The sequence below is a fragment of the Dermochelys coriacea genome, chromosome 2 (genome assembly GCF_009764565.3).
Source record: "Dermochelys coriacea isolate rDerCor1 chromosome 2, rDerCor1.pri.v4, whole genome shotgun sequence".
Taxonomy (NCBI): Eukaryota; Metazoa; Chordata; order Testudines; family Dermochelyidae; genus Dermochelys; species Dermochelys coriacea.
In genome coordinates this window covers 60,724,332-60,749,958 of record NC_050069.1, presented here as the reverse complement: position 1 = coordinate 60,749,958, position 25,627 = coordinate 60,724,332, and the positions used below count along the sequence as shown (strand labels likewise).

General features: G+C 41.3%; 1 protein-coding gene and 1 long non-coding RNA gene across 11 annotated transcripts in view; both read left to right on the top strand.

The window, feature by feature from the left end:
• Nucleotides 1-6,675, top strand: part of LOC122458660 — a 34,748-nt gene extending 28,073 nt beyond the window's left edge. The window contains exon 3 of one of the 2 annotated variants that reach the window (XR_006278771.1): nt 6,509-6,675. This is a non-coding gene — a long non-coding RNA (uncharacterized LOC122458660). Of the gene's footprint in view, nt 1-5,252; nt 5,431-6,508 lie in introns of those variants that run through there. The other variant, XR_006278770.1, reaches the window with a different exon arrangement.
• A 6,224-nt stretch (nt 6,676-12,899) lies between these two features.
• SULF1 (sulfatase 1) overlaps nt 12,900-25,627 on the top strand; it is a 161,524-nt gene continuing 148,796 nt past the window's right edge. For 2 of the 9 annotated variants that reach the window (XM_038392999.2, XM_038392996.2), the window contains exon 1: nt 12,900-13,251. The gene's annotated coding sequence lies outside the window, so the exon portion shown is untranslated. Of the gene's footprint in view, nt 13,252-13,530; nt 14,484-23,209; nt 23,306-25,627 lie in introns of those variants that run through there. The other 7 variants (XM_043507747.1, XM_043507745.1, XM_043507740.1 and 4 more) reach the window with 6 other exon arrangements.

Sequence of the window (25,627 nt, the reverse complement as noted above, 5' to 3'; positions counted from 1 at the left end):
AAGGCAGAGATGACAGTGACAAGTACATTGAAACACTGAAAAATAAAGCCAGGAGGTGACAAGGATTCCAGGGGAGTATTTTACTCTTTAAACACATTGGGTCAGATTCTCTCCCCAAGGAAGAGTTCTACTCAGGGCACAAATCATGTTGTGGTTGGTGGTGTTGAGGAATAAGGCTTCTTGATTTTGAGGGCTTGTCAGCCTTATGGTGTATCAGAGCTGCTGGGGGGCTGCTCTAACTTGTGTAACTGACAGAGAAGATTTAATAGAACTTGTGCCACTGGAAGATAAGTATGGCCTTCCTGGCCCTGAAACACCCCCTATGCTGGAGGGACAGCTGGTGCAGAAGCCACCTCTGCCAGCTGTCTGCATTCAGGGAGTTCTCCTGGTCCCGGGGAATTCCCTGCTGGTCTTTGAGGCTAGAATCTGGCCCCTTTGTACCACTTGAGAAGTTTAAATGTCCTGAACATGAGTGGAGAATCTGCCCCTTTAACTCTTTTGGATGTAAGGCCAGAAGGAAGAAAGCAGTAGTGGACATGAGATAAGATTACAGCTGATGCAGTTTGTCATTTACGATTACCATTTGGGGGTCTCGGCTCTTATAAGCAAAAAAGAAACGGAGTACTTGTGGCACCTTAGAACTAACAAATTTATTTGAGCATAAGCTTTCATGAGCTACAGCTCACTCCATCGGATGCATAAATTTGTTAGTCTCTAAGGTGCCACAAGTACTCCTTTTCTTTATTGCGAATACAGACTAACACGGCTGCTACTCTGAAACCGGCTCTTATAAGTGTATTTAGTGCCTGGTGAGTTATCACAAATGTGTGTCACATGTCACTCTCTCTCTCTCTCTCTCTGTCTAATCCCAACTACTGGTTGGTGGAGACAGAGTCTGGGATGAATGTCCTCACCCTTCTCCACTTTTATTATCCCATTTTAAGCATGGCTGAAAGAATCACACATTGTTACTCTTAGTCTCCTTGCACCATTTTTTTATTATACTAACATCTCTGGACCCAATTGTCTCTCTCTCTCTCTCTCCCTCTGACCTACACACATTGGGAATTGAGGGGAATTCAGCACCCCTTAGGTCTGGCTTTTTGTGGGGATAATAGAGCAAATATCTCCTTTTCCACAATTTCTATCTCTGTCCGTCTCTTTCTTCCCCAAGTCTTCACCTATCAGACATTAGGAGCTTCTATACACCAATGTAAACCTGAGAACGGGATTGGCCAGAAATGAGATTTAAGTAAGACAGCCAGTTTAAACACATCTGAAACTGAAATTCCCTGTAAATCCTCAGAAGTGCAGCAACACATGTCCTGTATCTAGGTGCAAAAGTTGGCCACTTTATTAAAGATTGTGGCTGAAATGTACATAGTATGCTGATTTGAGGTCTGATTATGCTCTCTTTCCGTACCTTGAGCAGCTCTTTACTCTATGAGTAGTCCCATTGATTTCAGTGGAACTACTCAGCATAAGTAAGGGAGACACAACTGGGTCCTTGATAAGGAAAGGGGAAAAAACCAAGGAGTTAAATCAACGCAAGTTATAGAAAGACCTGTAGTCCTATGACTACATGACTCCTATATGACTGAGAGTTCTCCTGACTCTCCCACTAGCTTGCTATGGGAACTTGTCAGATTGCTTAGCTTAACTATTTTCCCCATCTGTAAAATGAGAACAATACTCACCTTTGTAAGAGCTTTCAGATCCTTGGGAAGAAGGAGATAACGCCCTAATCCTGTAAAGAGAACTGCATGAGTGAACCCTTGTGCCTGTGCTGAGCCCCATTGAAGTCATTGAGGCTCCAAGCAGGCAGCATGGTCCACTTGCCTGGTTCTTTTTGTGGGAATGGGGCCTGAATTGTTATCACTTAACGTTTGCAAAGCTCCTTGAAATCGTGAAGCACTTCAGCAGAGCCTCCCTTATCCACTTCTGGAACAAAAAAAGTGTTGAGATTGAGGCCTCATTTATTTATACCATAAATATACTACAGATGATATCAGGTAATTATAAAATATGAATACGACATAATTACACTTGTTAAAATAAATGATGAAAATACATGTTGTGCTGTAGAATCTTTGTTTGTTTGTTTGAATGGCTTTAGTTCACTTAAGGGCAGATTTTTCAAGGGCACAAAGGGCTCTCATTGAGAGTCAATGGGAGATAGGCACCTAATTCCCTTCCATGCCTTTGAAGATTTCCCCTTATTCATTAATTTGCAAACCTGGGTGATCTGTGGTGGGTTTCTTGGTCATCAATGTGACTTAGTGTGGTCCTGCACTGTGTAAGTACTAGACTCTGTTGTTCCATCAACATGTAAGTTAATGTGATGGGTGTCATCCCGCAGAAAGCACATCTTATGAGCATTGAAACATTTGGAACTAGGTATTAAGATTGTATTTATAACATTATTTAAATTCTGCCCTTAGTTAAATACATGTACTTTCCATTGAAATTCCATTGTGTTGTGAATGTTAACAAGAGCAAAATTTGGATGCTAGAATTTTATGTTGCATTTTGAGTTAAAAACCACAGACCATTCTGTTACTGATCATCTTTAAAGTGCTTTAAAGACATGATCATTATAACTGAGTTTAGGCTGTTTTCAAAACAGACAGTGAAATAACCATTGTGCATGAACCTTCTGTTTTTATAACTTCTGTGCTTTGATATTGTAATCGGTGCAAGTGGATGCAATTAAAATCTTTATTTGGAAACCTGCACTGATCCAAGTCATTCAAAAAAAAAAAAGCCACCAAGTACTTTGACTCTAGATTCTCACACATATTTACATTTACAATCAAAGCTTTTGTTCAGTTAAACTAACAAGGTCTGTTTAGCATAAGAAAGAGTTCATGCAAGCTGCTTTAGGTTGTGCTAATTTCAAGAAAGGCAGTGGCATGGGGGAAAATCTACACCAAACAGCCTTAATTCCTTCAAAATCAACAAAATTGTATTTTAACAGGCTACTTCTCTTTATTTCAAAGGAAATGTACTTGATTTCCAATGGAAAAACATGTTATGAAAATGACTAAAGGATAAGTTAATGACAACTCTCATTCAATGGGCAAATGTCTTGCCGCTGGTTTCCTTAAGCCCGTGAAAGAGACAGATCAGATCCTCAGTCTAAGCTACTTCCAAAATAGCCAATAAACTCCATTACTTTTGTTTGGTTTGTTACTTTTGTAAAGAGTGGGGAAACGGGATTTCCAGGGCTGTCTATGTTGCATGATCTGTAGTTAATACTAACATTTTCTAGCACATCATTATTATTGCTGGTGTGATACAGCTTTTGAAAAGTTATCTTCTCATTATGTCCTGTGTGCTCCTGATGCATCAACAGCTACATGCACACATGGGTCCAGCTCTGAAGCTAGAGTCAGGCAAGTGGATGTTTGTGTCTATGGGGAATCTGATCGACTTCGGTAAGGTTCTGCCTGTTTGGTGTGACTGTGGGATTAGGGCTATAATAGCATGATGCTAGATGAATAACTTGGAATTATTTCAAGTGTTTATGTCAGTGTATTTTCTTCAGCTCTTTGAAACTTCATCTGCTGTTACAAAAAAGGACGGTCTCTATGTAACAAACGACGAGCTGGGTATATTTAAAATAGAATTCCTATGTGGATTTTATTCAGAAGGTAAAGTAAAAATTTTAACATCTGCGAGATCTGGTTTTTTGGCAAGGCCATGATCTCAGTGGATGTCTGCATGCAGCTGCTTCTCAGAGAACCTTCACATGCATTTATCTGGGAAGAATGCTACTGTGAAGTAGTGGCACTATGTTACTTTTCTTAATGCCGCAAAGAAAGAAAATTTCAGAGCCCTCCCTAGCACAATATATACTTGGCTTTATGAGCAGCACAAGCATCGGGAGCCCATTCATGCTGTTTCTGTATCAGGCTATCTTATTTAAGCAAAAAGTCACTCTACTTGAAGCTCTCTAAAAAGAAATATGAACTGCTCTCCAGAGACACTAATCCTGATTCGTGGTCTATCGGCCTCTGTCAGCCCCAAAAACTCTACCCAAGAGGGAGTTACAGAAGTGTTCATATGCATGGTTGACTTTAAGTAACAACAAAGCAAGTGCCCATTAAAGGTACCTATATTTTGATGATTCTTTGTCCACGGAAAGCCTGCATCTCACAAGCACATCCTATCTCCAACTCCAGGAGAAGGACAATAAAGTGTTACTTCTTTATTGCCATTTTGTAGTGGGACTAGGGGAGCATCTCATGGTCTGAATTGCCTTAAGTGTGTGTGTGAGAGAGAACTTGGATCCCCATTAATCACAAAGCTGATCTAGAGCTGGAGTAAACTGTGCAGTGTGCACAGCTATAGCTGGTTGGAACATTTCCATATTAACTGAAATATGCTGTTTCATTGAAACAGGATTGGGGTGGAGGAGGGAGAAAGAGACAGTTTCATGCTATGGCCTGCTGACTGGGGAACTGGCCAGGGACCTAGGTTCAAGTCCCCTGGTCAGCGCCACGCTTGATTAGGAGTGATCATGGAACATCAGGAATGGAAGAACTCTTCTTTGAATCAAGCAGAGCAGGGGCTTGAACCTGGGTCTCCCACATTCCCTAACCAGCAGGATTCATTCATTAACATCTCCACACTTCTTCCTGAATCGAAAGCCTGAGGCTCTCCATTCAAAAATGGACCATTGGACACAATTCCATTGCAGTGAAAATGTTCAAAAGGTTTTGGTTTTGTTCCAATGTTGAACCAAAAGACATTCCAAAATCTTGAAAGTTGCTGCAAAAGCGAATTGTCAGCTCTGTGAGCAGCCCTGGAACAAGGACAAACCATCCAAGCAAAAATCAGAAGTGGCATGGTAGGAAGTTATGCCTTTTGCACTATCCCCAAAACACCAGACTGTTGTCTGGCTCCATCCTTCCCCCAATTGCAGGTATAATCGGGAGGTGGGGTTGCAGAGGAAAGGAAGAGTGATCTGCAAACCACATGGACTATCCCTTGCTCCCTCTGACCTATTCCCAAAATGGAACTATAAACCAAAGTAATACAGCTTCTCACTGCAGTCCCTTTAAAATTCTCTCGCAGGTGTGAAACACCTGGGGGCATACTCTGTCATTAGGTGTTAACAGTAAATAATGGATGCATAGACCTACGTGTGTCATGAAAGGAGGGTCTGGATTAGGCTAGACACAAGAAGAGCCAGGAAATAGACTACCACAGGCCAGTTACAGCCACTATAATGGATTTTGCTTTCACAGAACAGGAAGAGTTGAAGGGGAGAAGAGAAGGAAGGTCTCCCTGAGCACTCTCCAGAAAGGCCTCTGGACATTGACAACTAGCTGGTCAGAGCAGGATGATATTTGTTGCAAAAGTTACTTCCAAACAGTGGCTGGAGTTTTCCACTCATACCTTGGTAATGTCCCAAAATGCAGTGTAATCATGGCGCCTTCTGGCAGGTATCCAGTGAACACCCCAAGTTTACATTTCCCATTTGGGTTAATAGGAAAACCCCAAAGTCTGTTGGACTCTGGCTGCAGCCAACCCCTGGTGCAAAGTGACTTAATGCTGCTCAGCAAGAAGCTATCCAAAATAAGAATATCAGTTCAACTTTGTATATAATATATGATATTTACTGGAAAGAGGCGGCAAATAAATGAGGACATGATAAAAATACACAGAATACTGAATGGTATAGCGAAAGTAGACCTGGCACTTCTCTTCATCCTTTCTCATAAGACAAGGAAAAGAGGACATTCAGTTAAAGTGACTGGCAGAAAATCTGAAACTAATAAAAAGAAATACTTTTCCACATAATATGCAATTAGTTCATGGAACTCACTGATACAATATCAAAGCAAATAGTTTAACGGGATTCAAGACTAGATTGAACAGTTAGATGGGTAACAAGCATAGCTAGAGTTACAATAATAAAGATTTTTTAGACAAGATCAGAAAACATGTTTCAGAGCCTAAACCAACCTCTGACTGGGAGGTTAGAAAGAAATGTTCTTTTGGGGCAGATTATTACACAACGGCCTAGTGCAGGGTTTTGTCCACCTTCTTCTGAAGCACGTGGTACTGGCCACTGTTGGACTGCATGGACCTTTGATCTTATCCAGCCTGGCAATTATTATGTTTCTGGGATACTCTAGTTCAGCAGTCAGGAAATTCTATGGGAGCTTAATTTCAATTTTAAAATGGAGGCTTTATTGACTAGTTCTCAAATAATCAGTCAGCTCTGGAGTCCCTGCCTTATTTTTGCTGATATTATTTTTACACTCTCCCTACATTTTCAGTTTTTCTGTTTTTGCAGATTTTTGTAGTGACAACACAGAAGTGAGTTGTGGGTGTTTGCAGGAAGTAAACTGGAGGTTTTGGCAATGGAGTCAAGAAATACAGAGCTATAGACGCCTAAGAAAGCATAGTAAATGTTTTGGGTTTATGGGAGAAGTGTATTATCTCTTTTTACCAGAAACAAACAGCTAATCAGATACATTTACATTGTCATCTTTAGGTCTCAGAGTATGGCTGGCCAGAAAACAAGAGTTCTATTTTGAGAAATATTTTGAGGTTTCAACATTTGGTTTTATTCTGCATAAGAACCAAAAACAGACCTTTCAAAAATTTTCATGAGGAAGGGAGAGAGAGAGACTACAACCCACCCACCCCAGAGCTTCTACATCAGGCAGAGGAGGTACTTGAACTTAGGTCTCCCACATCCCAGGTGAGTGGCCTAACTAGTGGTCAATAATTAATGTGAGTGCTTCTCTCTCAATCACTGCTATTGGAGCTGTTTACTTTTGTATAAATAAGTATATTGTGAGCAAGGGAGAGTCACTCTATAGCCTGGTGGTTAGGGTAGGCAGCTAGGTAATAGAAAAACTGGATTCAAGTCTCTGATCTGAATCAGGCAGAGCAGGCTATTTTGGAGAGGTAGGTTTTTCCTCACTTTCTGACCAGAAATTCCATCTTGGACCTGAGAAACCTTCCCATGGAAGCTGATGTGTTTCTGCAAAGTGTTTCAGTTTTGATGAATCAGCATTTTTCAACTAAAAATGTTTCCTCAAAAATGTCTGACCATCTCCATTTCAGTTGGCCATTTAAAGTACATTGGGCAGTTCACATTTCCATCCTGTTATTGTTTGCTTCCTGAATTTGCCATGTGACTTGGTTCCTATTTGTACAGGACTAGCAACAAAGGGCTTTTAGCCTAAGAACTGAAAGTACAGAGGGCCCTGTCTATACTTGCACATCTGGGGCTGGATCTTGGCATTTATGTCATCTCCCTGTATAGAAGGTGGTGCCCATTGCCCCAGAGAGAGCACCAGGAAAATTTTGGCTCAGGCAGGCACTTTCTGTCCTGGTTCTGCTTCTTCCACATTGGAGGTGTGCAGATAATACTCCCTATGATACATGTGCCCCCTTTTCAGGTAGTTCGTGGGTGGAGGTGGGAGCAGGAGTAGCAGTGAGCAGTCCCTGTGCTTCCCCAAAAGCCTAAGAACAGAGGCTTGTGCAGTTGTGGAGGGTGAAGTCTTTCTGTGCTGCCTCTGCTCCCGTACACCCTTGCAAGGGCCTCTCACAATCTGGCTCTAGAGGAGATTGCAAAGGGGTTAACTAATACTTTCTTGAAGTGTTATGGGATGTTGGTGATCAATTGTCACTGTAAAAATAAAAGGACAACTGTTACTTCCTTGAACTTCTAGGGAAAAAATGAATCTGTAAGTGAAACTGTGTGTATTCCCACGCTCTGTCCAGAGCAACATTGGTAATCTTATTGTTTTCTTAGGCAAGTAGTACCTTGATTATATGTAATATTAGAGGCAGTCTCATGGGAAATGGCCAGGCTGAACCTTCATAATGAAAGTTTTTACAGACTCTGGTGAGTTTAACTTATCAATCATTCTTGCCCTTTACTTTTTTTTTTTTTTTTTTACTTTTTTTTATTTTGTGCCATTACAAGGTTTGGACCTGGGAGGGAAAATAAGAGTGATGAGAACTATGTAAGATGGAGAGACTTAAAGATGATTATTTCTCCTCAGTTTGCTAATATTTCACACTAAAAGCCAACCAGCCATTTTGTCTTCTAAGTTGCTGGCATATTTTCAATTTTGCTATAAGTTTTGGATGGTTTACCTCAAAATTTTGCTGTAATGAAATTGAGTTGGGTCCAAAAATGTGAAGTCAGTACAAATTATGAGAGCCTGTAGCTCACCGAGTTCTCACAGTTTAAAGCATTGTAGGCCTCACATGTCCTCTCCCCTAAGCACTTTCTATACTAGGGACCATGGAATCACTTACCTAGTGCTGTCTGCTTTAAGACTGTTGATTTTCCTTCCTCCATTTGCTTCTGCCTTGTTAAGTGTCTGGTGGAGTGAGCTCTCCTCAGACTTTGACTGATCACTTGTTTACTGGGCTGGGGTTGGGATTCTTGGCCAACTGACAGCCGTGGGGAAAAGAACCACAGTTTCTCAAGTACATTAAATCTTCGTGGTAGTCCCTAGTCTGGAAAAAAATCTTGCTAGCTTTTTCTGTTTTTAAGGATGACATGACAAATAAGTGATTTTTGGTTGGTTGTTTGGCGGGTTTTCTTTAATGGATGTCTCAGTTAAAGTGAACAGTTTTATGTGAGAGGCACTTTTGCTTAATTAGTTTTTTGTATAGTATTGGCTTATTTGAAAATAAATTACTATGAAATCAGTTGCTAAAGGGAAAAGTAATAACTAAGAAAAATGTGCAGATGTTGCAAGTGAAGCAACACAAATTTGGGATTGACAACCACTGCAATTCTCCTTGACCTTCTCCTGTGTCAGGGTGGTAGTGATGGCAATCTTTTGATAAATTGCAGAGCCCTGTGATAAATTGACCTTATTATGAACTTTTGACCACCTCACCTGCACTCTGCCCACTTTTCCATCTACCCATCATCTATTTCTTACATTCCAACCCTGAAGACCGATTATAGTTGCACTTAATATAACTAGTTATTTTTTATTATTTTCTTTTCTTTTTCTATTTTTGAAGAAGAAACCAAAACAAAACATAAATCCTAGGAAACTACATTAAAAAAATCAACTATGTTAGTACCAGCCATCCTTTGTACTGAAAAGTAATTTTAATTCTGGCAATTCCTAAACTGAATACTTGACTATCTAACCTTAATAGCATTCTTTCGAAATATTTATTTTGTATGGGGGGGGGCGTTACACATCCCTTGTACAATATGTATGTGTGCCAGAATTTTCAAAACTGGTCTCTTTGGTGCCTAAATATGGGTTAAAGTAAAAGTGGCCTGATTATTCAAAAGTACTGAGCACCTGCAGTTCCTATGGACTTCAGTAGGAGCTCCTGTGTGCTCCATGCTTTTGAAATTCAGGCTACTTTGTCTTAGAAGCCCAACTTCAGGTACCTAAGCTTTTAAAATCTTGGCTGAAGTTTTTAGGAACTTTAACTCTCCCACAGGACACATGGAGACCAAGACTTACTGAATGGGCACACACTACTCTTGGATACATGCATGCATCTCCCATTGATTTCAACAGGAATGTGTGTACAAGTCTGAAGCCAGAATTTGACCCAGGTAATACCTGGATTATCTATTCATGGTGTTTTAGCTGTAATTTAATAAACAGGGGAACCAGTTCTACCCTCATATATGCATGTAGAAATCTAATTGACTCCAACAAGAGTTATAGGGATACAGTGAAGGCAAGAGTGGGTCTCATGCATATGTGTAGTATGGTTGAATTAAGCTTTCTGTAAGAACCATGAAGGTTGCATTTTGTTACTTTTGAGAGTTTAAAACTTCAAGCTTACCATAAATTACATTTAACTTGTGTGTGTACATGCCGATACAAAACTGAACTGCCAATGCCATCTGTGGAGGGGATGAGTCTAGACAAAGATGAGTGAAGCTCATTGCACTGACTTACAAGGGCTGGGTGGTTACCCTGGAAACTATTTGGAGCTAATAAGTGAAGAGATGTTAACTGTGGGAATAAAACAGGAGTGACTATTTTTCAATATCACAGTTACCTACAATTAATCTTGCATATTAGGACTGTCTTGAGTTACTTACAACAGTGCATTATTCAATTTGTTACAAGCCTTATCTGAGTGGGGTCAGTCTGACCCTGCAAGAAGTTCACTGTTTTGAGAGTCAACCTGAGAATGTGTTTTCTGATGCATTATTTTAACAATATTTCAGATACAGTTCTTTCAGTGCAGCTTTAATTTCACTTTTAAAACCTAAACTCTTTGCAGATGGTAGTTGGGGTACAGGGGAAATAATGGAAAAGTCTAGTTGATATAAACAGTCACTTCTACTGCAAACTAGAAGAGTCAGAGGAGAAGCAGTTACGTTATCCTACAAAATCAGCAGCAGTTTTTTATTTGAAAACATGATCATGCATAATGCTTAAAGGTTGTAACTAACTTTGTTTTTGGAGGTGAAAGTTTGTAATTCAAGTTTTTTTTTAAGAGAAAAAGCTCTTTGAAGACTGTTGTGTGTTCGTGTGTGTAAAATACACAATTGTGAGTCCTCTTTATGATCTCATACCACTTTTACCCTTGTAACATCATTGACATCAGTGGATGTACACCTGATTTAGACTGATATAAAGAAATGATAAAGAATTAGGTCCAAGTATGTGTGTAAGATACCTACCATATGTATATGTACACACACATAATGGGTGTGTCTACATAGGTACATAAGCATTATATCAACATGTTTGTATTGTACATAATTGCCTTTCATATTCTTAGAACGAAATATAACAACTTTAACTAAAGCTAGCTTCAATATTAACATTTAGTTGCTTCTCATATAGCAGACATAGAACAGAGCAAGTCCTCAGATGATCAATGATTTATGCAAAGATTCAGAATCTATATATATGATATATAATAAATTGTTTTTGTGTCTTTGATGTTCCACATCTGACTGTTCTGCATTTTTAATACATTTTGCATTACTAATACAATACTGTAAAATTATTATTCAACACTTTTGCAGTTTCTTAGGTTCTTATTTTTGTACTCAAAATAGTTAAAAGAGAACACAAACTAGTTTAATAATGTCTCCAGGGTTTTCTGAATCTACAAAGTTGTTCAGACTCTTTCCAGACCTCAGTCTGGTAGGATAAAAAAAACCTGCCTTGAAGCAATAATTGTCACTGTTTAAAATCTTATGATACCCAAGGGGACAGTAGTTTCATCCCTGCCTTGCCACTTAGCATTGTTGAAAATATTGTTCTGTTGCTTGTTTTTCTGGATTTAGCAGATTAAGGAGTAGTGTTTTAGTGAATACCCAACATCTGTGAAGGCAGTTTCAATTTAATAGGCTGAAACAGACACCATATAATCACTTCTGGGAAGAACTTGAACAAATGCAATCAGTACTCTCTAGTGCTTCTTTTCTTTTCTTTTCTTTTCTTTCTACAGGTGAACTATGGCAACTACTAACTGAGCACAAATTATAACTCATGTTTTATAAATTATTTCATTTTCCCCCCACTACTGATTCAAAAATAGCTTCCAACAATATGCTCAAGGTATTAAAGAACAAGCAAATCAACTTTTCTGGGCTTTAAAGATATTCTCTTTTAGATGGCTGTGCAGAGTGCTTTAAAACTGTTTACAGTTGCAAACCTTTCTACACATTGGATTTTAAAACTTTTTGGAATAACCTTTAATGCCAGAACAACACTTCTCCTTTTAGCTTTTCCTTTCCCAGTTCAAAGAAATGCAACATCTGTCATAATGTAAAATGTAGATTTAATGCAAACGGCAAGTCAGGCACTTGGTAACAAAGTAAAAAATCCTTGGGTGGTTTTTTGTTTTGTTTCTCTCTCACCATCGTATTTCAGTGAACAAGGAAGGAAGCATCTATTTGTTGTATAGGCTTTTCTGGGGCACTTGTCAGTAGTATCTGAGTTTCTCACGTAAATTAATGAATTTATCCTTAAGACATCTCTTAAGTAGAGAAGTATCACTATCCCTATTTTATAGATAGGAAAATGAGGCACAGAAATTGGCACAAGGTCACACAGGCAGATCCAGGAGTAGAACCCAGATATCCCAAATCCCGATGCCTGAGAACTTGCATATACTAGTTATAGAATGCTTACATGTAAGGGAAATTAGCTCTGTAGTATTAAAATTTCTGAGGACATCTCCATTTAAAAGAGTGAGTGTGAGAGAAGAGTGGGAGAGTCAGCCGGAATAGAGTGGGGGTGGGGTGGGACGGACACTGTCCTGGTTTGATCCGAATCTGGAAAATAAAACTTTAAAGGAAAGTAGTCCATGAGTTATTTGGAATGTGCTTTTAATCAGAGAATGAAGAGACATTGCTCTTAGTTTTAATCGTTATAAAAACCTTGCATGTTCAAGAAGACAATTTTGAAAATAATAGGAGTAACTAACTTTTAGCCCTTGAAAATGTGCTGTTTAAGAAATCCACATATCAGCATTAATTATTGAGAAGCATAGACTTGTGGTAAACAGTGCAGACCTCCATGCTGTATAAAAACGTTGTGCTTTTTAGCTGCCTCTCCCTTATTTTCCCCAGGAATGCTGGAGGCAACCACAGTGTAATCATGGGAAGGTGGGAGTTTGGCTTTCAAGATGCAAATGTCTCATTTCCGTGCAAACGACTCCCACATTAACACTTTATCAGGATCTCAAGCTGCATCTTTTATCTCTTTTTAGGAAAGTGTCTCTTAGAGGAGATTGCCCTCAATAGACCTGCAATAAAAACTGTTGCTGTTGTGCTTCTGTGCATCCTACTGTGAGGGTCCCAGTGGTCCCTTGGGAATACAAGGAATTGTGAGAAATAACACAACTGGCCACCAGAACAATCCACTCCCTCTACCTTCCCACGAGCACCTCCCACTTCTACTTTATAGCCGCCCTTTTCTCTCCCAAAATCTCAGGTTACTTTGCTAAGAGTTCTCAGAGCTACAGTTTCTGTCCTTGTCTCTGCCTCCAGCTCCTTAAGAGACACCCAGCCCCAGCAATTGGATTGGGCAGCCCGTCTTGACACACCACTGTGCTGAGTGCTTGAGGACGTGTTTCAACAGATGGTTGGGGTTAGTGTGTGTCATCACATTCGAGTGGGGATTAGGGAAGGGAGGCTGCCTTGCTGGAGCTGTGTGGTCTTCTGCAAGTGTGAGTTGCAAGCAAAAGAAGAGCTACTTAGCTTTTGGGAGAAGAGGGAGGATTCATTTTCAGCAGCTAAAAGAAAAGCAGTTTGTTCAGGTAAAGTAAAAGACATTTAATGCCTCTCCCCACCCCCTTCCCCTTCATGGTTTTGAACGGAATGCTAGCACAGCACACTTGTCAAAGCCAGTTGCTGCTGCCTTATCAATGCAGCTATTGTATGGCTGACAGATAACTGCGACCATAGCTTGATGCTTGGCTGTCTTCATAGAACTAACACTCTTAATGCAGTTAAGGTCACGCTTTTGAAGGTGTAGATTAGAAAATCTCTTTTGGAGCAGTGTATCTACTACTTAATGTCTCCCCCTCGCTCTCACACATGTGCTAAAAACCTTCAGTAAATGAGAGATCGCCAGTGCTATCATAGTAGTTTCATTTCTATGTTTACATTAATGAATTAGTGAAAACTATTGGGGGGAAAAATCCTAGCATGTTTTTTCTGAGATTCTGACAAGATGCTTAACTGCTTTTATACAGCGTGGACTGTCTCTGCCTCATTGTGAAACGAACCAAAATGTTTTGAAAGTACATTTGATATGTCTGTAAAGTCTGAAGACTCCTTTATAGAGATCTGGCTGGGTTCGTGATGATTGGAGTATAGTTAGCTTGGTATACATATGGATTTAAAGTTAGGAAAGAAGCAGAAAAAGGAGGAAGTGAGAGAATACAATGTAATACTGCGCTTGCAGCTGCAGCAGAGCAGATGGATGTAATTCATTTGCAGATCTGTTTGTGAAAGTTTTACAAGTCACTGAAAACTATGTAGTACTGTATCACTATAACGGATCATTAAAGGCTGGCCATATTTATAGATTCTAAACAGGCTATCTGAAGTGTTAATTAAATGTAAAGAGATTTTTACCATTAGGCTTGAGGAAAGGCAGAAATTTAAGTAGAAATTAGTCACTGTAAGTACTTACTGTCACTTTCATTTAATGACTACTAATTTCACTGATATGTGGGGAGAAAAAAAGCCACCAAATTAAATAAAAAACCAAAAAAGTTATTACAAATTGAATTCTGGATATTTAGAATTAATCTTCCCAGTTTATTCCTCTAGTCTTTCTTTTGACAGGTACTGAAGGCTGAAGTGGCTTATTTTAAAATAAAGCCTTTTAAAAGTCTTCCCTTACGGAGTAACTAAATGATGTGTTCTTTTTGCCACTATGACAGATCTTCCATGCAGTAACTCTCTCACACCTGTGGTGCTCATGAATAATTGGTTTCTCCCACTTGTGAAAGAAATCTAACACTGTCCTCACCATATACAGGTGAGATATTCTGTATATAATCTGTTCTGAAATAAGATCCGTTTAGTAGACTGAGCAAGGGGATTTATGGCTGGTGCTTTGTGATTTTGGCACTCAACTGTGTAACGATGCCCACAAAACCATGTTTCAAGTTGCACATATATTTTTGCCTCAAACCAAAAAAAAAAAAAAAAGTCGAACAGGCTGTTTGGATGCTTTACAGATTATTCTCAGCTTGTATTTGCAAATACATTCTTTAATAAAACTGTATCCTCATCAATGACCCACAGCAATTTTAAAGAGAGTATTAGCTAAATCTTAATAAGATAGCATAACCTGACTGGGGTTGAGTGAAGAAATTGGAGCATATTGACTTTTCACTCAGCCTAGTTTTTCTTTCTAATGAGCAGTGGAAACTTTTGCAGTTTAAAAAAAAAATACCAAACTAGGCTTGTGTTAAGACCTCCTATACAAGCAATATACTACTTTAACTTTAAATTTGATTTCTTCACTTTATTCTGCCTGTTTTTGATTGATGTGAAGTTCCTTAAGACAGTTTCTGTCCATGAAGATATGGCTTAGCTTGCTAACAAAGACAAGGTGCAGCAGTTTCAGGAATGTGAATTGCACTGCACATTCTGCAGTCACAGTCTAATTATAAGGCTGCCTTCTCCATGGATTTCTGTCAGATGGGTCATCAGATCTAATCTTTTAAGAAAATGTTTGGAAAAATATACATTCATCTTTTTTATTGTTTTACTATGGAAAAATAGTTTGCCCAACACCATCAGAAAAGCTTATGAAGAAAGTGGGGACATTAAATCATGTTTTCCCTTCCCTTCTAATGATTGGGCTGTTTAAAAGACAATGCCCACAGGGTAGTCCAGCTTCTTGTCAAAATGTAATCTACTGTTCCAGATGGTAAACATTCAAAGACATATTTATGGCGTCTTCCACATACCTCAGTTTGACATTTGTTTTCTTCTTGAGAGCACTTGTGCTGGGTACACATGAAGTTCTCATTAGCATCCTAACAGCTGTAAAAGTGTTCAGAGCTCACAAAGATGTCCCTCATAGTGAGATAAAAATAATCTGAAAAAAGAGCTGGACCAATACAACTGCTGTGCCCCAACAGATCTGCCAATAGATACACAAGGTCAGAAATTCCAGAGGTACAAAAAAATCTAAAAATTGCTGCATGAAAACTGCATTTTTTGTTGCTGCTAGTTTGCTTGGTAGAATGTTGAACATCCCAGGCATGTCTGTATTACCAATTGTTCTTGTGATATGGGGAGATTTACCCTAAATGAAATCGGATTTTTTTTCATATTCCTCCCCAGTGAAGACAGGGTCAGATACAGACTGACTTTGTAGTTGTTTTCCCTAAGTATCTTTTTTTTTCTTTTTTTACCCACTGCTGCAGGCAAAAGTCAGAGCCCAAGAACTTTGTTTTCCAGCTGGAATATGTTTTGCTGTGGGTTGTCTTAATTGTGTCATCTTGTTAGTTGTCAGGGGCTTCCTCTTTTTAGCACTTTATAATCAAGGTGAGTGAACTTGTTCAAGTCATAAGCATCAGAAATTGAAGTTTCATATTGGCATGCCTTCCTTGAGCTTTCACTGGCGTGACTCAGTTTTAGAAAGAGAAGCTTAAATATGCGTGGTGTAAACTCACATTTTTTTAAAAAGTTGGTATTTTTCCAAGTGGTGTGTAAATACTTAAAAAAAAATAGGCTAAATAGGACAGTGTTAGTAGGAAAGGGATATATATGGCAAGTATTGGTGTGAGAGTTATAATCACAGTTCTCACTCCAGGCAGGGACTGATAAAATCAAACTATTTAAAATGCTGTGATGCTGGGACATTATTTCCAAATGTGGAAGACATTATAAATCCACACTCATAGGAAGTTAGGCAGCTATGGAAAGAATGATTTTTGAATGATTTGCAAATTCTATTCTGACTAGATCATTTTATTACAGAGAATTATTATCTAGTATTCTGTACGTTACAGAGTACATTCAATTTTATAGTACTGTCCAGGGAGTCTGACGAGTTTTAAATGTTATGTAATGACAGGGTTTATCTTTATCCATACAAGGTTTCACCCTTGTCATGGATGTCATGGGAGTCATGGATTTCATGATTTTCATGGCTTTTTAAAAATATATAAAACCATGACATTTAGGGATTTATTTGAGAGGGGAGGTAAATTGATGTGATAACAGTTGAGGACTTCACTCTGACTGCCCTGAGAGCTGCAAAAGTAAACAGGGAATGGAAATTCAGTGACAAGTCTATGGTGAAGCAAAAAGAACAAAGGTAGTAGACTTTTCTGCTAAGGTATTGCCTCAATATCTCGTGGAAGTGTGTTCATGTTCAAAAATGCCTCATTAGTTTTCTTTTTCTTTTTCTTTTGAGTCTCCCCAGGTTCTTGTATTTTGAGAAAGTGCCCAACTTACCATCTGTAATCCCTGAAGATTCATAACACTAAGAATATCTATCTTCACAACTAAAAGGCCTTGATAAGTGATCCTATTTACACAAAAGCTGAAATTACTCTCAATATCTGGAGTTCCCCAAAATCAGAGTGGTCATTCAAACAGCTTTGTGGGCAAGGCTTAGGCCTGCTCTACAGGGGGCGTGCGGCGACTTAAGTCGGTCTAAGTTACGCAACTTCAGCTATGAAAATAGCGTAGCTGAAGTCGATGTACTTAGAGCTACTTACCACGGTGTCTTCACTATGGTAGGTCGACTGCTGCCGCTTCCGCATCGACTCCGCCTACACTTCTCGCTCCGGTGGAGTACAGGAGTCGACAGGAGAGCGCTCGGCGGTCAATTTATCGCGTCTTCACTAGACACAATAAATCTTCACTAGACACGATAAATCGACCCCCGCTGGATCCATCGCTCCTGAGGTAAGTGTAGACATGCCCTTAGGGAATTTGGATAGATCTTTCATAGATTCTAGCGTCAGAAGGGACCTAGCAATCAACCAGTCTGACTTCCTTCATAACATAGGCCATAGAACATCCCCAAAATATCCAATCTTGATTTAAAATTTGCCAGTGATGGGGAAACTTCCACAACCCTCGGTGTTTCCTTTATTCTTCTGTGTGCTTATTGACACATGGTGTTTTGAGGCTCACCCAGGCAAGTAAGGGATTCAGTCACTATCTATCTGCCTTGTAACTAGAGCCCTGCGTGGATACAAAAAGGTGTATTCGCATCTGATCTGCAAAAATTGTCTGCAGATTTGCAGGGCTCTAAACTCCACAAGCCACTGCGCAGCCTCACTTCTCCCCAGAGACCTCCTGCCCTGCCACCTGCTTTGCCCTTGCTGTACCTCCTTTCCCGCTACAATTCGGGGGTTGCCAGGCATTGGCTTTTGAACAGAACAGCCGGTGAAAAAGTGACCCCGGTCAGCAGCACAGTGGGGCTAAGGTAAGTTCTCTGCCTGCCTTGGTTCCATGTGGCTTCCGGAAGCAACAGCATGTGCCCACTTCGGCTCCTACGCGGACTGCCCCTGCCCCAAGCACTGGCTCCACAGCTCCCATTGGCTGGGAACCACATCCAATGGGCGCTGCGGGGGTGACACCTGCGGATAGGACAGCGTGCAGAGCCGCCTGGCTGCACCTCTGCATAGGAGCCGGGGGGGGGGACATGCCACTGCTTCTGGAAGTTGCCTGAGATAAGTGTTGCCTGAAGCCTGCATCCCTCACCCCCTTCCGCGCCCCAACCCCCTTCCCCAATTCTGATTCCCCCTCCCACCCTCTGAACCCCTTGTCCCCATCTCAGAGTGCCCTCCTGTACCCCAAATCCCTCATCCCCAGAGCCCACACCCCCAGCCAGAGCCCTCATCTCTCCCGCACCCCACCTTTGGCCCCCAGCCTGGAGCCCCCTACTGCACCCCAACCCCTCATGCCCAGCCCCACACCGGAGCCCTCACCTCTCCAGCACCTCAACCCTCTGCCCCAGCCCAGAGTCCCCTCCCACACTCCAAACCCCTCATCCCCAGCCTCACCCCAGAGCCCAAACCCCCAGCCAGAGCCCTCAGCCCCTCCCGCAGCCTGCCCTGGCCCAGTGAAAATGAGTCAGTGAGAGCGGGTGGGGAAGAACAAGCAACTGAGGGAGGGGGAATGGAATAAGTGGCAGGCAGGGCCTCAGAGAAGAGGTGGGGGCAGGGGTGAGCCTAGGGGCAGGGGAGTAGGAGGGACAAGGGTGTACGGTTTTCTGCAATAAGAAAATTGGTAACCCTAACACCTCTATTCAGTTGTGGCAGCTCTAATGCATGCAGCCACTGCCACCTGCTCATTTAAAGAACAGCCTCATCTTCAAAATGGCGCTTGGCTCACTCCCTTCTGGGAGTTGTAGTTTACCTCCTCCCTCCCAGCAAGTTGGGGACTACAACTCCCCAAATGCCCAGCATGCTGCTGCGTGACTCACAGAGAGCTGAGCTGAAGCCTGCAGGCTGGGTGACAGCCACTCCGTTTGGGTGAGCATGTGCCGCAGAGCCCTGTGTGGATACAAAATTTGTATCCACATCTGCAAAAATGGTCTGCGGATATCTAAGGATACAAAGCACTTTACTGGGTGTCTTATAGCTGTGCAGCTTTGATCCAGAATTCCGATCCCCACAGCCTGTTAGCAGCCCACAAGCCTCACCCTGGATTTTGCACAACCTGGTTATTTCTTGCAGGCTGACCTTAGTATCCTGCCAGTCCCAAATTCGCTCCCAAATCATGCTCCTGCAGGGACCAGGCCCTCTCACTGGACCCTCATAAAGAAAGTGTTAGGTTTGCTGCCTTTGCGGAGACAATGAAACATTCCAACCTGTCAGCTTTCCAGAAGCATACACTTCACTGAAATTACACAGCACTGATGATTTATAATGAAATCAAAATAAGCTGATTAGCAAAAGAGCATGGTTTAAGGAATAAAAAGTAAAAGAGAGAAAGGTAGAGATGGCTATGAGAAAACAAAAGTGAAAACAGACATATAAATCTAAAACTTAATCTAGCAAAATACAGTTTTTGTTCAAGATGGTTTCTCTCACCCCCTGTCTCCTTTCTAGCCTTTACTGGCTGGCCTGGTCAGGACCCGTCACAGAGATCAAATTGTTTGGTTTCTTTGTCTCCTAAGGTGAAGGATAAAGATTGGAGTCTCTCTCTCAGTTTCTTATGTAACCCTTATGCCAAATGGCATTGACAGCAACAAGGGCCAGGTTCAATATCTAGGGGTTCTCTTATACATACAGAACTGGCTCAACCTCCCACCCAGTAATCTGGGAAAACCTAATACCATTCCTGGGCACTTCTAAAACACAACACTTCCCCACTCTCAAGCACTGAGTCTGTGTATAACAATAAAGAACTTTTATTAAAAGGGAAAGGGAGCCAAGTGTTAATTTGGGAAAACACCACTACCATATTCAAAAGCATGAGACCATAAACAAATGCAACTCCACAGTGCATTGGGCAAGTCTTTTGCCTCAGTTTCCCACCATGTAGGGTAAAGTCCAAAGAATGACTGTCCCTTTAACACCCTTCACTGAATCTCACTCGCAGTTGGCTACCCTTGATTAGCAAAGCCCCGGAGTTCGTAAGTGTGTTCACAGGGGTTCCCTTCCCACCCAAGAAGGGAGCAAGGACATCAAGCAATGTCTCTTTGGTTGCTGTGCACCTCTTCAACTGGCTGTTTGCTTTCGCCTCCACTGCCACTGATTACATGCTGCGGCTGCTTTACATTGTTGTTGCAGGTTGCTCACTGACATGTCTTCAATCCCATGTTCTGAGGTTCTACTGCTTAATTCAGAGCCCTAGTGACTTCACTGCCACAGCCTCTGCATTGTCTTTCATCTCACCATTGTTCCTACACTGCATCTAAGGCATAGCGCGTAGACCTAATCATTAGTGATTCAGATCTGGTAATCCCTGAATAGAAATAATGACTCTCAATTGAATCTAATCAGTTTCTGTTATAAGCACTGGAGAGGGGAAGGTCAAATGTTGTCAAGAACTCTTTAAGCAGAGTCCACACACCCCTCATCATCACTGGGATTTGGCATCCCTACCCCCTGCTAAGTGAGTGAGGTTCAGTTGAGAATGACCCTCTCAGTCAGGACAGGCTAAGTAAGTTTTGCTGCCCTTTACTCATACAATAATGACAACTACATTTCATTACCCCTGCATTCAATGATTTGTAACCCAACACCAACCAAAAGCGATCATGTTAGCACAGCAGCTCCGTTATTCTGCGTGTAAGCGGGGGGAAAGTCCCGCTATTGTGGGGAACTTTCCTGGCTTTTGCCTACCCTGGTGAAGTGGGCTAGCAAAAGGATCTGAGTCCTTGATTCCACTTCCTTTACACAGAGGCCTCCCTGCCCTTGAGGACTTCCCTTCCACTCTCCTGTCTGGCAGAGTCCTCGTAACCCCGACAAGGTTGGGCCCAGGATTTCTGGGGGTCTTGACCCCCAACCCTGCTGTGGTCCCCTAGGACAGGGGCTAGGGTGTCCCCACTCCGGGGTACTCTTTCTGCACTGGGCACTTCTCTGACCCACTGATTATTACATACAATTTAAAAGCAAATGCAAGTTATTTAATTAACAATTAATTATAAAAGAATAAGGAAAAATGGGAAAGGTTAAAGGAAACACATCACCCTGCTCTGTGGCAGGGAACATCACAAACAGTGTCTCTAGAATGTCAGGGCAGTTCACAGTCTGTTCCTTGTAAGTCCCAGGCCTTCTTCTCGGGCCCTGGCTGTGCTGTAGGGATGCTGTGGGTTGGACACTTGCTCTGGTGGTGGCCACACGCTCTCAGGCTCTAAGTGATAGGACCCTTCTTCCCAGTGTCACCCCCACCCTGTTGGGGTTACAATTCAAGCCCGGCCTGCAGAGCCTTTTGGCTGAGGCATTTTCCTGTGCTGGGCCCGCTGCCCAGGGTCCCCCTCGTTCTCCCCAGCTGCTCACCGCACCCAGCTCCAGACTGCTCTAGCCACTCTGTCTCTGCACTGCTGCTGCTACTGCTCTGCCTCCAGCTCCCTGGGCTGCTTCTTTGGCCCCTCTGGCTCTGGTTGCTACAGCTGTGGCCCTGGAACAGGTCTGCTCTGCAGGCTGCTTCTGTGACTCTGCTCCCAGCATTGACCTGCTTCCTGGACTGCTTCTCTGACCCCTCTGGCTCTGGTTACTGCAGCTCTGCTCCCAGGGCAAGTCTGCTCTCTCTAGGCTGTGCCTTTGGCTTTGGGGCTGCAGCTCTGCTCCAGCACTGGGTCTGCTCTCTCTGGGCTGCTTTTCTGGTCCCTTTGGATCTGGCACAGCTCTGCTCCCCAGCTCTGCTTGGGCCCCCTTCTTTCTCCTTAGCTCGGCTCCACTCTGTCTGACCCAGGCAATTCCAGCTCGCAGGGAGGAAGGGACCTCCCTGGCCTTCTGACTCCCTGATTAGCCTGCCCACCGTGTCATTCAGGCTGACCTAAAGCATTGGCCTCTCCCCATTGTTCTTGGGGACTGTCAGTCTCAGGGCCCTGATTTCCCATCGATCCTTCCCTTTTTAGTACTGGGAGCTAGACAACCAAAACACCCCCACTGAATGTTAGTAAGGGACCAACAGTCCCCTTACATGTTCATCTAGGCAGAGTATGTGTGGCTATGCAAACACAATCTATTCCTGAAGTTTTTTCCACCAGCTCATAGCTCGATGTCAGGGGAGAACTCATTCAAAGCCTAGTTACACTTATATCCCCAAAAAGATGGCTTTGTCTTACAAATCAGGAAGGCCTCCTGGGGTTTCAGACCCCTGGGTCTCTCTGGGGTTCAGAAGCTTCGTTAATTCTCTGTCTCTCAGTTCAGGATCACAATAACCCCCACCAGTTTAGCTCAATGGCATTGTTTACTGCTAATATGTGTCTTGAGATAGCTTGGACAGACCTATTTATCACCTTTCACCTAGGTTTGGCTATCTGGTCTTAAGCATGTTTTAGTAACTTCATACAGAGGGAATTCATAACTTCATATATAATCTTAACACACGCATTTTATAATATAAATAATCAGCATGTTGTTAGCTTTCATATGATACCTTACAAGGCATATTTTTATAAATATTATTGCAGTAAGGTGTGAATACAGGGGTAGCTAGGGTCACAGTGTTGAAGCTCTGAACCTTTTCAGACTTGACCATCGCTAATCATTTACAATGAAGCATTTTTGTAACAGTTGATCTTTTTAGTAAGACTTCCATGACTTTCCTAAAAATTTGCCTTAACATATTTCCAATCCTAAGCATTGCACAAATTTATCTATAACTACAAATTACATTACAAAGTCTATTTTTGTGAATATTTTAGGCCTCCTAGCAAAGATAATATTGGTGGAACCCCCAAACCCATCTTGCTGCTATCTCCGTTTTACATTATCATGTTGTGACACTAAAAATTTGAGACACAATAATTTTCCTGAAAACTAGGTTTGCATGCTCCAAGATAGAGCTGTGTCAGCTCTATGAGAATCAGGGTTGTACTGTTGATTTAGTTGACTAGTTGCTTTTTGGACCCAAATATCAGAGGAATTATTAGAAATATCCAATTTTCCATGGAAATTTTAATTTTTTAATTGAAAAGCTGAACACCTGAAAACTGAAAAACTTCAATTCTGGTGATTCATGGGAGTTGTCATTCTGGTGCCTCACACTCCACTTCTCTATAGGAAGGACTCCCTGTAGGACTACATTTCCCATGATGCACCACAGTGAAACATGGCAGTTGTGTGGCTGCAGTGCATATGGGGAGATGAAGTTCAGCTTGGGTGCCTTGCCCATGGAGAAGAATGGGAGCACTTTGTTACATGAATGGTGAGTACTTGGTTCTAGAGAATGGGCATATGGGGGATTAGGAATTAGGGGTTACTTTCCTCAAGAACCTCCACAAAAATGGGCCAATGGTATGTTCCAATATTGTAATTTCAATGTTTGAAGCTGATCATTATTACAGCACATGCACTGCTTTCAGCTACTTTCATTGAAAAAGAGAAAAAAGTATTAGTGAGCCTATGAATGTAAATGTCTGTAGTATTACCAATTGCAGTACTTGCACTTTTAGTACAGGTCTTGTGATATTTAGTGTTCTTCTTAAAGCCCAACTATTGGGATCAAGGGGTTACGTTAGAATCTGAACTCATTTTAAAAAAATCTAGCCCTCGTGGTTGCAGAGAAAAACTCGAAAAAATGCAAACTAAAGATCCACAAGCTGGAAGGCAAGTAAATAGAACCCAAAATATATTTTAAAAACAATAAAAGCCTTATCACTTTTAAGCCAGTCTCATCATTTGTGAATGCTTGGGATTGGCAATACTGTATCCGCAATTTACAAATATATTTTAAAAAATGACTTTTGCCCTTTCTCATTGTGATCAAATCCTGTGGCATTTCTGAAAAATTTCTTAATAAAACTGTAGGCTTTTTAATGTTTTATTGCAACAGACAGCCAGCACACTGTAGAGTTGTGTGTAACAACAGAGCCTTGTAATGAGGATGGAGTCTCAAGCATGGACAAACAGGATGACTAAGGGGGTAAATGTGTGTAGTTTCATAGAAAATATATCTGGTTTCACGGAGAGAATTGCTCCATTGTGACTCAGAATATTGAAGTGTCTGTTTACCGCTTCTATACTTTTAAATGAACTCTGAAGAGAAACTATTACAAAGAAGGAAAAGTGAAGCAGAACTATACATTGAATTGCTGCTTTGCAAAAGCACCTTTAATTATTAGAATATAATGTCTTTCAGCTGAGAATAAGGTTAGGTGTAACAGGAAGATGAATGAGGCCTTTGGGTTTTAAAGTTAACCTGCAATCAAGGGATGATGAGTAAATGGGGGTGAGCATTAACTTACTCTAAACGGCTTTGAAATAGCTCTTCCCGGTTGCTTGAATCTGTTGTCTTCACCTTCCACAGGATGAGCGTTCAACTTTTTATAGCATTTACTGAGACTCTGGATTTCAAAGATGAGGAGAAGAGCTGGTTAAACCATTTTAGAGAATAATTGGAGATGAATTCAGTCACTTTTCCTACTTTCAAATTATCAATGAAAAGACTTAGTTGTTTACAAAATTAAAGCCTGCAACTGAATCTACTAGTTCAGACCAGTGCACCTGTTAGGAGCTTCATCCAAGTCAAAGGGACTCTACAGGGGTTTGTGATGGCAGATATAATTGTAGTATCTAGGGTCTTCTTCATTTATTCTAAATTATTTGACTGTATTACAGCAAAGTATGTCTGCAACACCCACTGCTGCCACCTGATAGAATATCCCCAAAGATACAGTGCTTACCTGTGCTTAATTTGTACCAGGGCTTGACAAGGCTGAGTCCCGGCACCTCAAGGCGTGGCAGTTTGTAGCCCCAGCACCTCTGGGCTTGCTGCATCAGTTGTGAATGTAAAAAAAAAAATTGCTTGAGCCCCAGCCCCTTTTTCATTACAAATTAAGCACTGGTGCTTACTGGGTTGGGGGGTATGGGAGTGGAGGAGAAATATAAAGGGATCAAAGACCTTGCAAGTCACATATAGGGACTTGCTGGGGTTAGGAAAAAGAAGAAATCATGGGGGGAGGGGAATATCTGATTTGGGGGAAGGAGAGGGAGAATAGAAGATGGAGAAAAGAGATGCTGAAAGGTTCAATCTCAGATGTTTCATGATTTATCTGTTCTAAACCTTTTGAGGATTGCCTCCCACTAATTTGGCTGCGTGGGAGGCATGCCAGTCCAAAATTAGAGAACAGCAGTGCCATAATAAATTGAACATACAATAAATAATAAGTACACAATGCCTCTTCACTTTCAGTTTTCCCAAGGACTGCATAACGCAAAGATGTTAGATTTCAAAGTAATCTTAGAATGTTGATGGGTTTTTTAAAAAAAAAATAAATATTAAATTAATCATTGAAGTCCATTTTATCAGAGACTTTCCTTAATTGTTGCCATTCTCCATTATTTCTATTAAAGAGAATAGATTAGCTCTAACATGATAGATAAGAAAATATACCCTGGATTCCTATGATCTTGTTTACATTTGGAGTCAATGTATTAACTGAGATTGTATCAATATCTGCTTGGCCACCAGAATGAGGGATTAGAGGGAGTGGATTACCATGGTTAGAGCAATAAAAATGTTCTGAAG